Source organism: Medicago sativa, chromosome 1 (assembly GCF_051527215.1).
Source record: "Medicago sativa cultivar Bolivia chromosome 1, Bolivia_mono, whole genome shotgun sequence".
NCBI lineage: Eukaryota > Viridiplantae > Streptophyta > Magnoliopsida > Fabales > Fabaceae > Medicago > Medicago sativa.
The window spans coordinates 60,506,997-60,519,631 of NC_140749.1; the positions used below are offsets into that span (position 1 = coordinate 60,506,997).

The 12,635-nt window shown below is 37.3% G+C and overlaps 1 long non-coding RNA gene across 1 annotated transcript; it reads right to left on the reverse strand.

Annotated features, from left to right (window-relative positions):
- Positions 1-9,295: 9,295 nt before the first annotated feature.
- On the reverse strand, positions 9,296-12,000 carry LOC146955998 (uncharacterized). Its single transcript, XR_015018507.1, has 5 exons — positions 11,832-12,000; positions 10,467-10,533; positions 10,207-10,375; positions 9,994-10,114; positions 9,296-9,494 (listed from the first exon to the last, which is right to left on the reverse strand). It is a non-coding gene; the product is annotated as an uncharacterized LOC146955998 (long non-coding RNA).
- Between the last annotated feature and the right edge of the window lie 635 nt (positions 12,001-12,635).

The following is a 12,635-nucleotide window of genomic DNA, read 5'->3' on the forward strand; positions in this document are numbered from 1 at the left end:
TACAAAACTGGGTGTGACTCCCAGCAAGAGCTTGTTTTACGTCCTTAGCTTGACGCATTTTGAAGAAATCATGGCTCGATTAGTGAAATCGTCGTCAAACACCGATCAATTTCACCACCGAAGTAGGGCTTAAGCCTTTGCCCATTAACAGTCCAGTTGGCTTTGGTGACTGGGTCCTCAAGTTCCACAGCTCCGTACGGTTTGACCTCTTTAACCATGAAAGGTCCGGACCACTTAGACTTCAATTTACCCGGAAACAACCTCAGTCTTGAATTGAAAAGTAATACCATTTGTCCCGGCATGAATTGTCTCAGAATGATCTTCTTGTCATGATACTTCTTGGTCCTTTCTTTGTAGAGCTTTGAAGATTCATAAGCTTGATTTCTCAATTCTTCAAGCTCATGCATTTGAACTTTTCTTCTTTCACCGGCTTTCTCTTGATCGAAGTTTAGGAACTTCAATGCCCAAAAGGCTTTATGTTCGAGCTCGACCGGTAAGTGACAAGATTTGCCATAAACCATTTGGAAAGGAGTGAGGCCTATAGGAGACTTGTATGCAGTCCTATATGCCCACAAAGCTTCATCAAGTTTAGCCGACCAATCCTTCCGAGATGTAGAGACCGTCTTCTCAAGTATGCGTTTGACCTCCCGGTTAGAAACTTCGGCTTGTCCATTCGTTTGCGGATGATACGGTGATGCTACTTTGTGCTTGACTCCATAATGATCTAGGGCCTTGGCAAGTTGTGCGTTGCAAAAGTGTGATCCTCCATCACTAATAAGCACTCTTGGTGTACCAAACCGGGTGAAAATATTCTTCTTTAGGAACTTCACCACCGTCTTGCTATCGGCTTTAGGCGATGCTACGGCTTCCACCCACTTTGACACATAATCAACAGCGACCAAGATGTACTCATTTGAATATGATGAAGGGAAAGGGCCAACAAAATCTATACCCCAACAATCGAACACTTCCACTTCAAGGATGAGTTGTAGAGGCATCTCATTTCTTTTTGACATTGATCCGGTTCTTTGGCATTCATCACAATGCTTGCAATGTAAGTTGGCATCTTTGAATAGAGTTGGCCAATAGAACCCGGATTGAAGTACCTTTGCGGCTGTTCTCTCCCCGTTGAAGTGACCTCCATAGGGCGAATTATGACATTGCCATAGGATCTTCTTTGCCTCTTCATCATCCACACACCTACGCAAGAGATTGTCCGCTCCAATTTTGAACAAATAAGGCTCATCCCACACAAAGTGGTTAGCATCATGGAGGAACTTCTTGCGTTGTTGCCATTCAAAATCTTCCGGAATGAACCCGGTTGCTTTGTAGTTCACCATGTCGGCAAACCAAGGTCTCACATTGATTGCTAGCAACCGTTCATCTGGAAATTCTTCACGAACCTCCGGTTCATTCTTGGTTACCTCATTGTTTGTCAACCTTGAAAGGTGATCAGCTACAAGATTCTCCGTGCCTTTCTTATCTTTGATCTCTAAGTCAAACTCTTGAAGCAACAACATCCAACGGATGAGCCTTGGCTTTGAGTCGGACTTAGTAAGGAGATACTTGATAGCTGCATGGTCAGTGTAAACAACAATTTTGGAACCTACAAAGTAAGAACGAAATTTCTCCATTGCATAAACTATTGCAAGTAACTCTTTTTCAGTTGTGGCATAATTGATTTGTGCCTCATTTAAAACCTTACTTGCATAGTGAATAGCATGAAAAATTTTATCCTTACGTTGACCCAAGACCGCACCAACAGCATAATCACTTGCATCACACATTAATTCAAAATTTAAATCCCAATTAGGAGCAATGATTATTGGTGCTGTGGTCAGCTTTTCTTTTAAAGATTCAAATGCATCAAGACATTCATTATCAAAAACAAAAGACTTATCTTTGTTGAGCAAGTTGCTCATAGGCTTTGCAATCTTTGAGAAGTCTTTGATGAATCTCCGGTAGAAACCGGCATGACCAAGAAAACTCCGAACACCTTTGACATTCACCGGTGGTGGAAGCTTTCCTATGACATCGACCTTTGCTTGGTCTACCTCAATACCCTTAGCAGAAATCTTATGACCAAGGACAATACCCTCGGTAACCATGAAGTGACATTTCTCCCAATTGAGCACCAAGCTAGTTTCAATACACCGCTTCAGCACGGTATCCAAGCTATTCAAACACGTATCAAATGACGAACCGAAAACTGAGAAATCATCCATGAACACCTCCATGCATTTTCCAATAAGTTTGGAGAAGATTGCTTGAACACACCGTTGAAAAGTTGCTGGTGCATTACACAAGCCAAATGGCATTCTTCGATAAGCAAAAATACCAAAGGGACAAGTGAAAGCCGTCTTCTCGTGATCATCTGGGTTCATGGCGATTTGATTGTAGCCGGAGTAACCATCTAGGAAGCAATAAAAGGACTGACCGGAGAGTCTCTCAAGCATTTGATCCATGAAGGGCAAGGGAAAGTGATCCTTCCTTGTTGCTTGATTGAGTCTTCTATAATCTATACACATCCTCCATCCGGTGACGGTTCTAGTTGGGATCAACTCATCTTTATCATTAGTGATCGCCGTCATTCCTCCTTTCTTGGGAACTACTTGAACCGGGCTTACCCAAGCACTATCCGAGATAGGATAGATCATGCCGGCTTCAAGCAACTTCACTACTTCCTTTCGCACCACCTCTTTCATGTTTGGATTCAAGCGGCGTTGCGGTTGTGCTACCGGTTTAAAGTTTTCTTCCATCATGATCTTGTGCATACAATAAGATGGACTTATCCCTTTCAAGTCGGATAGCTTCCACCCTATTGCTTCCTTGTTGGCCTTGAGAACCTCTACCAACTTTGTTTCTTCATCGATGGACAAGGAGCTACTAATGATCACCGGTTTTGTACCATCTTTCTCAAGAAAAACATATTTCAAATTAGATGGTAATACTTTTAATTCTACCTTGGTGTCATCAACTTTGGCTTCTTCCTTGGATTCTTCTTTCAAATCTTCAAGTATGGCTTGATTAGGAAGAACCTCCTTCAAGGAATCTAGCTCCTTTAAACACTCTTCAATGGCACTTGCTTCGTCTTCATCAATAGCATTGAGTGCGTCCACCAAAGCACTCTCAAGGGGTGTTCTATTGTGCATTTGCTTCCGAGTAGTCAAGATGACTTCTTCGGTTGCATCCATTTTGAAACATGCACCCTTGTCTTTCGAGTACTTCAAAGCTTCTCGGATGTTGAAGGTAACCTCTTCATCATTTACCTTGACCTTCATGATATTATCATCAAGATCAATCATCATCCGAGCCGTTTGCATGAAATTCCTTCCCATTAAGATAGGCACATCCTCATCTTCTTCGACATCCATAACCACAAAATCAGCCGAAAAAATAAATTTGTCCACTTTTACAAGAACATCTTCGGCCATACCTAGTGGTTTTGCAAAGGATTTGTCGGCCAATTGCAACATCATCCTAGTCCGCTTTATACAAAGGTCACCAACTCTTTTGGCAACGGACAAAGGCATGAGATTGATGCTTGATCCAAGATCAAGTAGTGCTTTACCTACATGTGTTGTGCCAATAGCTACCGGTAGAGTGACTCTTCCCGGATCTTGCTCTTTCTTTGGCATTGTTCTTTGAATAATAGCACTACAATTGGCATCGATTTGGATCGTCTCTTCATCGTTGATTCTTCTTTTCTTGGAAAGGATATCTTTCATGAACTTTGCATAGACCGGCATTTGCTCCAAGGCTTCTGAGAATGGTATATCAATTTGCAACTTCTTGAAGAGTTCAAGAAACCTTGCGTATTGCCGCTCTTTGTCTTTCTTCGATGGAGCATGTGGATATGGTAAGCGTTGAGCCACCACTTGCTTCTCAACTACTTGTTTCTTCCCTTTATCTCTCCCCACATCTTTATTCTTCCTCTCCATCTCCTCTTGTAACTCTAGATCTCTTTTTTGATTTTTTTCTTTTTCAACTAATGCTTCTTTATTCTTTATATACACTTCCTCCTCTATCTCTACACTATCCTCCTCGAACTCCTCTTTGTCCTCCTTATTGACAACTTCATCATCCTTTTCCTCAACAACAATATCATCACCTACCCCTATACCTACTACTCTCCCACTCCTTGTAGCTATAGCTTTTGACTGCTATGCCTTGTTGTGCTCCTTAGGATTTGGTTGAGTGTTAGCGGTGAAAGCTCCACCTTGCGGAGGACCTTGAGCCATTTGTTGAGCTAACTGACCAACTTGCGTTTCAAGGCCTTTGATGGACGCGTCGGTGTTTTTCTGGTTAGCCATGGACACTTGCATGAATTGTTTCAAGACCTCCTCGGTGCTTTGGGAATTATTCGGTTGTTGGGGGTTATTTGGTGGTGGATTTTGGTATTGATTATTGAATGGTTGTTGGTAAGGTTGTTGGTAGTAGTTTGATGGTGGATATTGATAGTTATTATTGTACGGTGTTCTCCAAGGTCTTTGTTGGTTTTGGTTGGCCGGATACCTTCCTTGGAAGTTGGAAGTACCCGGATTTTGTTGTGAGGTTCCGGCTTGTTGTGGTTGGTTAGGCCTTTGTTGGTTTCCCACATAGTTGACCTCTTCCCCTTCAAAAGAACCGGGCTCGGGACAATAGCCGGTGGGATGATCCCCCGTACAAAGTCCACAAGTATAGACTTGAGCGGTTCCTCCTTCTTGCTTGAGAGATTCAAGAATTTGTTTAGGCATAGCTTTCATCTCCTTTTGCATAGCTTCTAATTGTTGAGTGAGAAGCTTATTTTGAGCTAAGACCGCATCATTTGCTTCAAGCTCAAGAATACCGGCTTTCCTTTGATTAGGATTCCGATTGTGAGAAGATTTTCTTGTGTTGAGCGCCATTTGGTTAATGATTCTGACAGCTTCAGCTGGGTTTTTCAAAGCAATAGAACCTCCAGCACTTGCATCTAACATCGTCTTGGACATGTCTTGAAGCCCTTGACGAAAAAGATATAGCTGCATTTGGCTATCAAAACCATGCTTTGGACAATTCCTTAGCAATGATTTATAGCGCTCCCAAGCTTCACAAAGAGTCTCACTTTGGCCTTGAGCAAAAGTTGTAATTGAAGTTTTAGCCTCAAGATGCCTATCCTCCGGAAAGAACCTTTCTTGAAATGCTTTCTCTAGCTCACCCCAATTTTCCATCAACGAAGTTGGTTGATCAAGATACCACTCCTTAGCCTTCCCGATCAAAGAATGAGGAAACAATTGCACAAACACACCCTCTTCCTCATCTTCCTTCATACCAAGTGTACCGGCGGTAACATAGAAGTTGGTAAGATGTCTATATGGATCCTCATGATCCATACCGGTAAACTGGTTATGAGTTATCAAGTTTATCAACCCAGACTTCAGCTCAAAAGATTTGGCATTACGGTTGCCAAGATTAGCTAGCCTCCTCGGACTAACCCACATAGGTAGAGCATTCTCATCTTCATTAGCCATGACTACTTCTGGATCACTCCTCGGAGATGAATGTGCAGAAGAATGTGATGAAGAATCACCTAGTGATATAGTATGCACCGAACCTGACGGAGAAGGAATAAAAAGTAAAGATTCCGGCTGAGCCAGCCTGGCTAATCTCCTAGCTTCCTTTGCTTGCTTTCTAAGTAACCTAGCAGTTTTCTCAATTTCAGGATCAAATTGTAGGTCTTCCTTATCAACGGTACCTCGCATAAACAAAGTTCACCAAGACTATACCAGGTGGTTAGCATAAAAAATAATGAATGACATAAGTGTATAAGTATATGCATGAAAGAATTTTGTGCAAAATTGACTTAACATGACAAAATTGTTTCAATACTTATGATAAAAATTTCCGTTACTCCCCGGCAACGGCGCCATTTTGATGTAAGATTTTTCCTACACGTCATATAACTATGTACACGTGAGTATATATAGGATCGTTTCCACAGGGAGTTACGTTTAATCATAAGCATTTACACAATCGTTCACATTAAGGGTTTGGATATAATTTGTTTGTTTGTAACACTATATCCATATTTGACACTAAAGTAAAAACGAGAGGGGATCGAACTATTTCGCTTGCGGTATAAGATAACGAGCAAGCATAACAGCAGCAATCTCTCGATCGATTAACAGACTCTAGCTTTATAACCAATATTATTACAATCATTTCTACAATATCCTTCGTGTCCAAAGCGACATCGTTATTTCTAGGTTATCGTTTAAACATTCGTGTCCAAATTCCTTAAACGATAACAAAGTCGATCGGATAACTTAATCGACCGTGTCCAGCCTGATTAAGTATCCGAAAGCATTAAAAGCTTGATTAAAAGTAATTATCAAAGGTTTACAAACTTGTCAAGAATGATATAACATAAGATAGATTGTTATTCTAGGTCTAGATTCAAGGGTTTGTGTCCAAATCATCTTGAATCTCTTTGAAAGCATTAAAGCAAGAATAACAACAATATTGAATCATTAAGCTAGAACCTTATATATTAAAAGATCAAAAGATTACATAATAGCTTGATAGTTACCTCAATACTACAAAGAAGGTTAGTTACATATAGACATGTAAACTAATGCAAGGAATGAAGGAAAGATGAAGATTCCATGCCAAGATCCTTGATGTCTCAATGAATCTAGGGTTGAATCTACTCTTTAATCACTTGCTTTGTGTTTCTCTCTATGAAATAGCTCTAACCTCTCTCTAGAAATGTATAAAATGTTTCAATGGAATAGTGAATAGTCCTAGAGAGAGGGAAAACTTGTATTTAAATGGGCTGAAAACGTGTAATCTCGCTTAAGCGAGATACATCTCGCTCAAGCGAGAATCATAAATATCCAACCATGGCCAATGAGATCCTGCCACGTAGCCCTGCTCCTTGATGAAGTTGCATCTCGCTCAAGCGAGTTAGACCTCGCGTAAGCGAGGTTGCTTGAAACTTAAACCGCCTTGGAATCCTGCTTAAGCGACTTGGAAGCGAGATGGGAGCGAGATTTACAATTGTTCCCTGGAGAAATCTCGCGTAAGCGAGATGATCTCGCGTAAGCGAGATGCCAAAATCCACAAGCGACCCTGGAAGCGAGATGCAAGCGAAGGTTGAGCTTCTCCCTGGAGGAATCTCGCTTAAGCGAGATGACCTCGCGTAAGCGAGATTTGCTTGGTTCACACAACTTGAGTTTTGGTCCTTGCTTGTCATTTCCTGCATAAATTGGGTAGAATTAGGCATATAAAGCATAAATGGTATAATTACAACAATTGGTTGCTTTTCCGTAGATAACTTGCATAACAAGTCACTAAAAATGCCTCTTTTAACACATGAAATATATTACTTTTGAGCACTTATCAGCCCTTAAATAGATAAATTAACCGGATAATATATAAGGCAACAGAGTTGATAGATTAACTTAACATTTACCACAAAAAATTACTTACTTTTGTCCAAAGTACTTCTTGTATGTGGTAACTTCACCATTCCCCTACTTCCAGAGATATTTCTATCCAATTTCATTATACTTAGGGTGATGTAGGTACGGCCAATATGAGGAGTACAAATCAAAGCACTTCACAATATGCAAGGGCAAACTAAACCCTTTTCAGTCCATATATTTGCTTCATGATGCAGACACTTAACTATAGATGGATGTATGGAATTAGTAGTTATCCAATCAACATATGGTGTTTCCTCTATATCAATAGATGGGAGCAGAAGATAATCAAACTCAAGATCATCTTCCAAACAGAATTTGTCGTAAACAGTACCATATCTGTTTTATGGTTCATAAGAATTCCAAGGACATTAACTTGGAATCTTTTGCACAAAAGAACCTAGAAAATAAAAACAAACCTTAATTGTTTTGACTTTTTCTCAACGCTTGCGAATAAGTCAGATGCAATTAAAAAAACAATTAAAGGAGTAATAGACAGATACCTGATCCGACGAGAGATTAATGGATCATTTGTATCTCAAGTTTATAGACAAGCTACCTCTATCGAAACACATGTCAAATTGCATGCATTCAGTTTCTAGGACAAAAGTAACATTTTTTTTACGGTAAATGAAAATTCATTCAATAAAGGATAATTCCAAACATATTATAATGAAGATGAAAAAGCAGCTTTTAGATAGGCTCCATATGCTTAAAAGAAAGTTTCTACCATTAAATCCCACAAACACATGATCAACGAAAACCATAGATTGACTAAAGGCTAACATTTTGCCACTAAACCAACATCTAAAACCTTACTTTCTGCATTGAGATATCTTCCTTCCACGATCCATGACAACGAAGAGAAGAGAATCCACAGTCTTTTTATCTATCCAGTTACTGATTAAATTGACTACTGCTGCAAGCACGTTTCGACTATAAGTGGTCTCAATAATATCAACTTTGATCAACAAATTAAAAGACAACCAAAACATGAAGAGGTTGCAGAAGTTGATTACAACACCATAAGGACCTTGCCAAATCTTAGTTTTCCAAATGACCCATCTTTGTAGTGGCATTCCAACAAACATGTAGTGTGCTATTTTAACTTTGACAGCTTGGAAGCCCTTAATACACCAAAAAAACTTGCACAAAAACAGAGAGAGTCCTAACCAGTAGAACAAAACCATAAAGCTTACCACTTTTGTTTGGCGGTTCCCAGGGAGGCCGTACAAGGATGAGCATCGACGATGGGTGGGGAACCAAAATCAGCTTTTGAGTAGATGATGGTAGCAGATCCATGGTACCAAAGCAAGAGATCTATTTAACATGAGGTGGCGACTCCGGTGGAGGACAATCGGTCGAGACAGAGAGGGTGGCATTCTGGATCGGTACCTTAGAGTAATGGTTCAGATACAGATCTGAATTTCTTAGTGGGTACCGAGAGCAACAGAGAGAGCCTCCCATTGATGTTGTTGACGAAGGGATCTGGTGGATATGGGTTGGCTATAGCAAGAGGAGTGATGGTGGTGATGTGGTAGCCAAATCGAAATCTGGATGGTGGTGGGAGTAAGGTTGCAGCAAGTAACGAAGTGAACCTTCTGAGTAGAGGGGGAAGCCTCTATTGCAGAGGGGAAAACCTCCATTGCGGAGGGGGGAGGTCTCCAGTGATATGGAGGGGCGGAACATAAGCTAAGGGAAAACCTAGAGAGAAGGCAGAGCCTCTCTCTCTCTAACTTTCTATCAGGACAAGAGTAACATTAAGTTGGGTCATTTCATAGATAAATTTGAAACTAAATGAATAATTTCAAGGATATATTTGATAGAAAATCTAGACATAGGAACAAACTTAATTAACATTTTGCAATTTTAAATACCATTTTTATATATCGATTATATGGAGGACTAGGATGATACAACCCTAAAATTTAAAGATCCAAATAAATAAAATAGTTATCGAATTATTCTAAACTTGAGATCATCGATATTCACCTTTTCTATGCCTTCCAATCCAAGTCTTGAAGATCCTTCTTTCCAATACAGGGAGACTACCTAGAATCAATTTCATCCTCTATGGTAATTCAAATTGGTTCTAATCTCACAGATTCAATAAAGTAAAATTTATGCTGTAAATTACAAAGATTTTTTATAACTAAGCAGAAAAGTAAAGATAATCCTTCCACACATAACATATTAAAGAAACAAAAGCATGAAATTCTATCATCGTAAATTTACATATATATTCTAGTGACCAATAAATTACTAGGCATTATTAAAATCTAACCGTAGTTGATAAACTCATGCTGGTGAAACTAGTTTATTTTATTTTATTTTTTATATCAGGGTCCAATAATCAGGACTTCAATAGCATGCCATTCCTATAATGATGGAAACTTATTATGGAGTACTTTTCTAAAAACAAAAATAGTTTGACACCTATTTTTTATATTTTTAGATAAATATGAAGTTAAATAGGATATTACAAATTGCACCTAAAATTCCACTATCTCCTTTGTTAATAGGGGTGGGAACATGCACCTATTTTTCTTACCATCAACCGTTTCTTGCATGAGCGAGGAACTTCTTGAATGTATTTTTCGAAATCATGTAATTTAACTCTCCCTTTCACTTCAACATATTCAGACCATTTGACATTGGACATCTTTTCACCACTACACAATTCAATAACACATTTAAAGATAAGGCACTTGAATTTGATTGAAGAGAAAAGATTCACCAACTTTAAAAGCAGATGATTAATTACCTTTGAAAGAAGGCAATTGTAGAAACAGTTAGGGCAGAGTTCAATCGTAATTAATGGAATTAAATTCATCCAAGAGCATATCTATCAATTACCTTCTCTTATTTAATTTTGCCATTAGTGCTTCAATTATATTATTATGCCATCAGTGCTTCAAACTCGATAAAGATATCTACATTTGGATATGCACAATAAAAAGTTACTTGCATTCTAAAGAACAATTTTTGTGGATGGGAAAAAAAAGTAGGATGACGATAACTCACCTTGAGTGCTTCACAAACTTTACAACGAAGATCCGCTATTGCTAAAGCGATGGTGAGAACTTCGTATCTGTAACATTATAATTCAAAATAGCATACTTAAACAAAGACACCCGATATATATGAATTATGGAGTCATTTAAAAAGCAAATACTTGTACAAAAATAATTAATAGAGATAGAGAATGATAATTAGCTGCTTATTGGTGAAAAACAATTGATAATTAGCAATTGTATCTTGAAAAATTCTTGATGCTATTTTTCTAGATAAATAACATTTTCCATTCACAATAGGAAAATGCTATTTATCTAGAAAAATAGCATCAAGAATTTTTCAAGATACAGTTGGCAAGTTTTAATTGCTTGATTTATTTGTTCACTTCCTATTTTTCAGCCACACCTCCTTGAATTGTGGCAAATAGTGTATTATGATTGACTGTTCTTTATTCTTGAAGAATTCTTGATGTTATTTTTCTAGAGATATAGTATTGCTCATTGTGAATACCGATCCAGACCACACACGCTAAACAATTTGTGTTTAATCCTCTCCTATTAAGAAAAAAAAAATTAGTTTGTTTAAAAGAAATAGTCAACTTTACAACCTATCATAAAAGGTATTTCTTAATAAAAAAAAATCATAAAAGGTATTTAGTCAATTTTTTTGACCAAAAGTCTTTAATTAATTAAATATTTAATTTCATAGTAAACTCTCTCTCTCTCTCTCTCTCTCTCTCTCTCTTAATGTAAATCCACTCAATTTTCTTAAGAGTTGTAGAGTTGCTGGAAGAGATGACATAAATCCAATTCTTTTTAAACACAAAACTATCGTTATCAACATTTTTTTATGATCTTTATCATAAAATCACAAATCTCATCTTTCAACAAAAAAACTCCTGAAATAATAATTTTATTTTATTGGTAAAACTAGTATTAAAAATAAATCCTGAAACGATTTTTATAAAAAAGAACAAATTTTGCAAGCAAATTCAATAAAAAATTTCAGATCTTCTTTGATCAGTATATAATTTTTCAGATCTAATATTAATGCTAAAATAAACACCTAAAATTTTTTGAGTATAATTATTATTATTTGTCCAATGGGTAAAAATAGGACATCAAGATAAGTGAAGAAAAGGAATCAACTGATCTCAATAAAAATAAAGTGTCATCTTCTATTTGACCCAACAAATCAATTGTATTGCATGGATGATCAAATCTTTGGTATGTGAGGAAATGGAATTGATTTGTACAAAATACTCAAAACTGATACGTACACAGGCATGGTATTTCGAGTGCAAAGAAGATGAAAATGAAAACCTTGAAAACAATTTAATTGAATTATTACAGAATAAAATTATGCTTATATTACCTTCTCAGACCCGGATTATGACATGAGATGAGATGATGAGAATTGAACGTACACTATTGTTGCTGAAATGGTTTCTTCATTCATTTCTACTGATGGGACTAGGAATCAGATGTTGTTTAGTGTTTTTTCTGCTTAGGCTATGTAGATTTCAAATACCAAGGTAGTGAATACTTATCGTAAAAATATACAACAATATATAGCCTGTCTGCCCCTGCTTTCACACTTTTTTCTCATTAATGTTTTTTAATTAACTTTTCTAATTTTCCTTATATATTTTTCCATTATTTTATTTTCCTTTTTCATTTTAAAAAAAAGACTTTTCTTATTTCATTACACTTATCAATTGAATTCATTATAATTTTCTTCTTTCAGTCCATAATTTGATAAATTTACTTCAAATAGGTCCTTTTAGTTGATAAACTATTTCACCGTCACCGTTTCAAAAGTTTCAAATAGGTCCTTTTAGTTTGAAACTTTTGAAACTTAAAGGGCTAACTTGGGAATTCTATCAAACTAAAAGGACCTATTTGAATCTTTTGAAACTTAAAGGACTAACTTGGGAATTCTGTCAAACTAAAAGGACCAAATTGAAACTTTCGAAACTTAAAGGACTAACTTGGGAATTATGTCAAACTAAAAGGAACAAAAATGGTATTTGGCCGCCAAAACTCTATGCATATAGTGTATATACCATGTTATTTAGAATCTATTTAAAAGAGAAATGATATTTGTATATCTACTTTTCGAAAACTTTTGAAACAACCATCTCTCTCTCATACTCACATATGTTTTTATTCTCTCTCT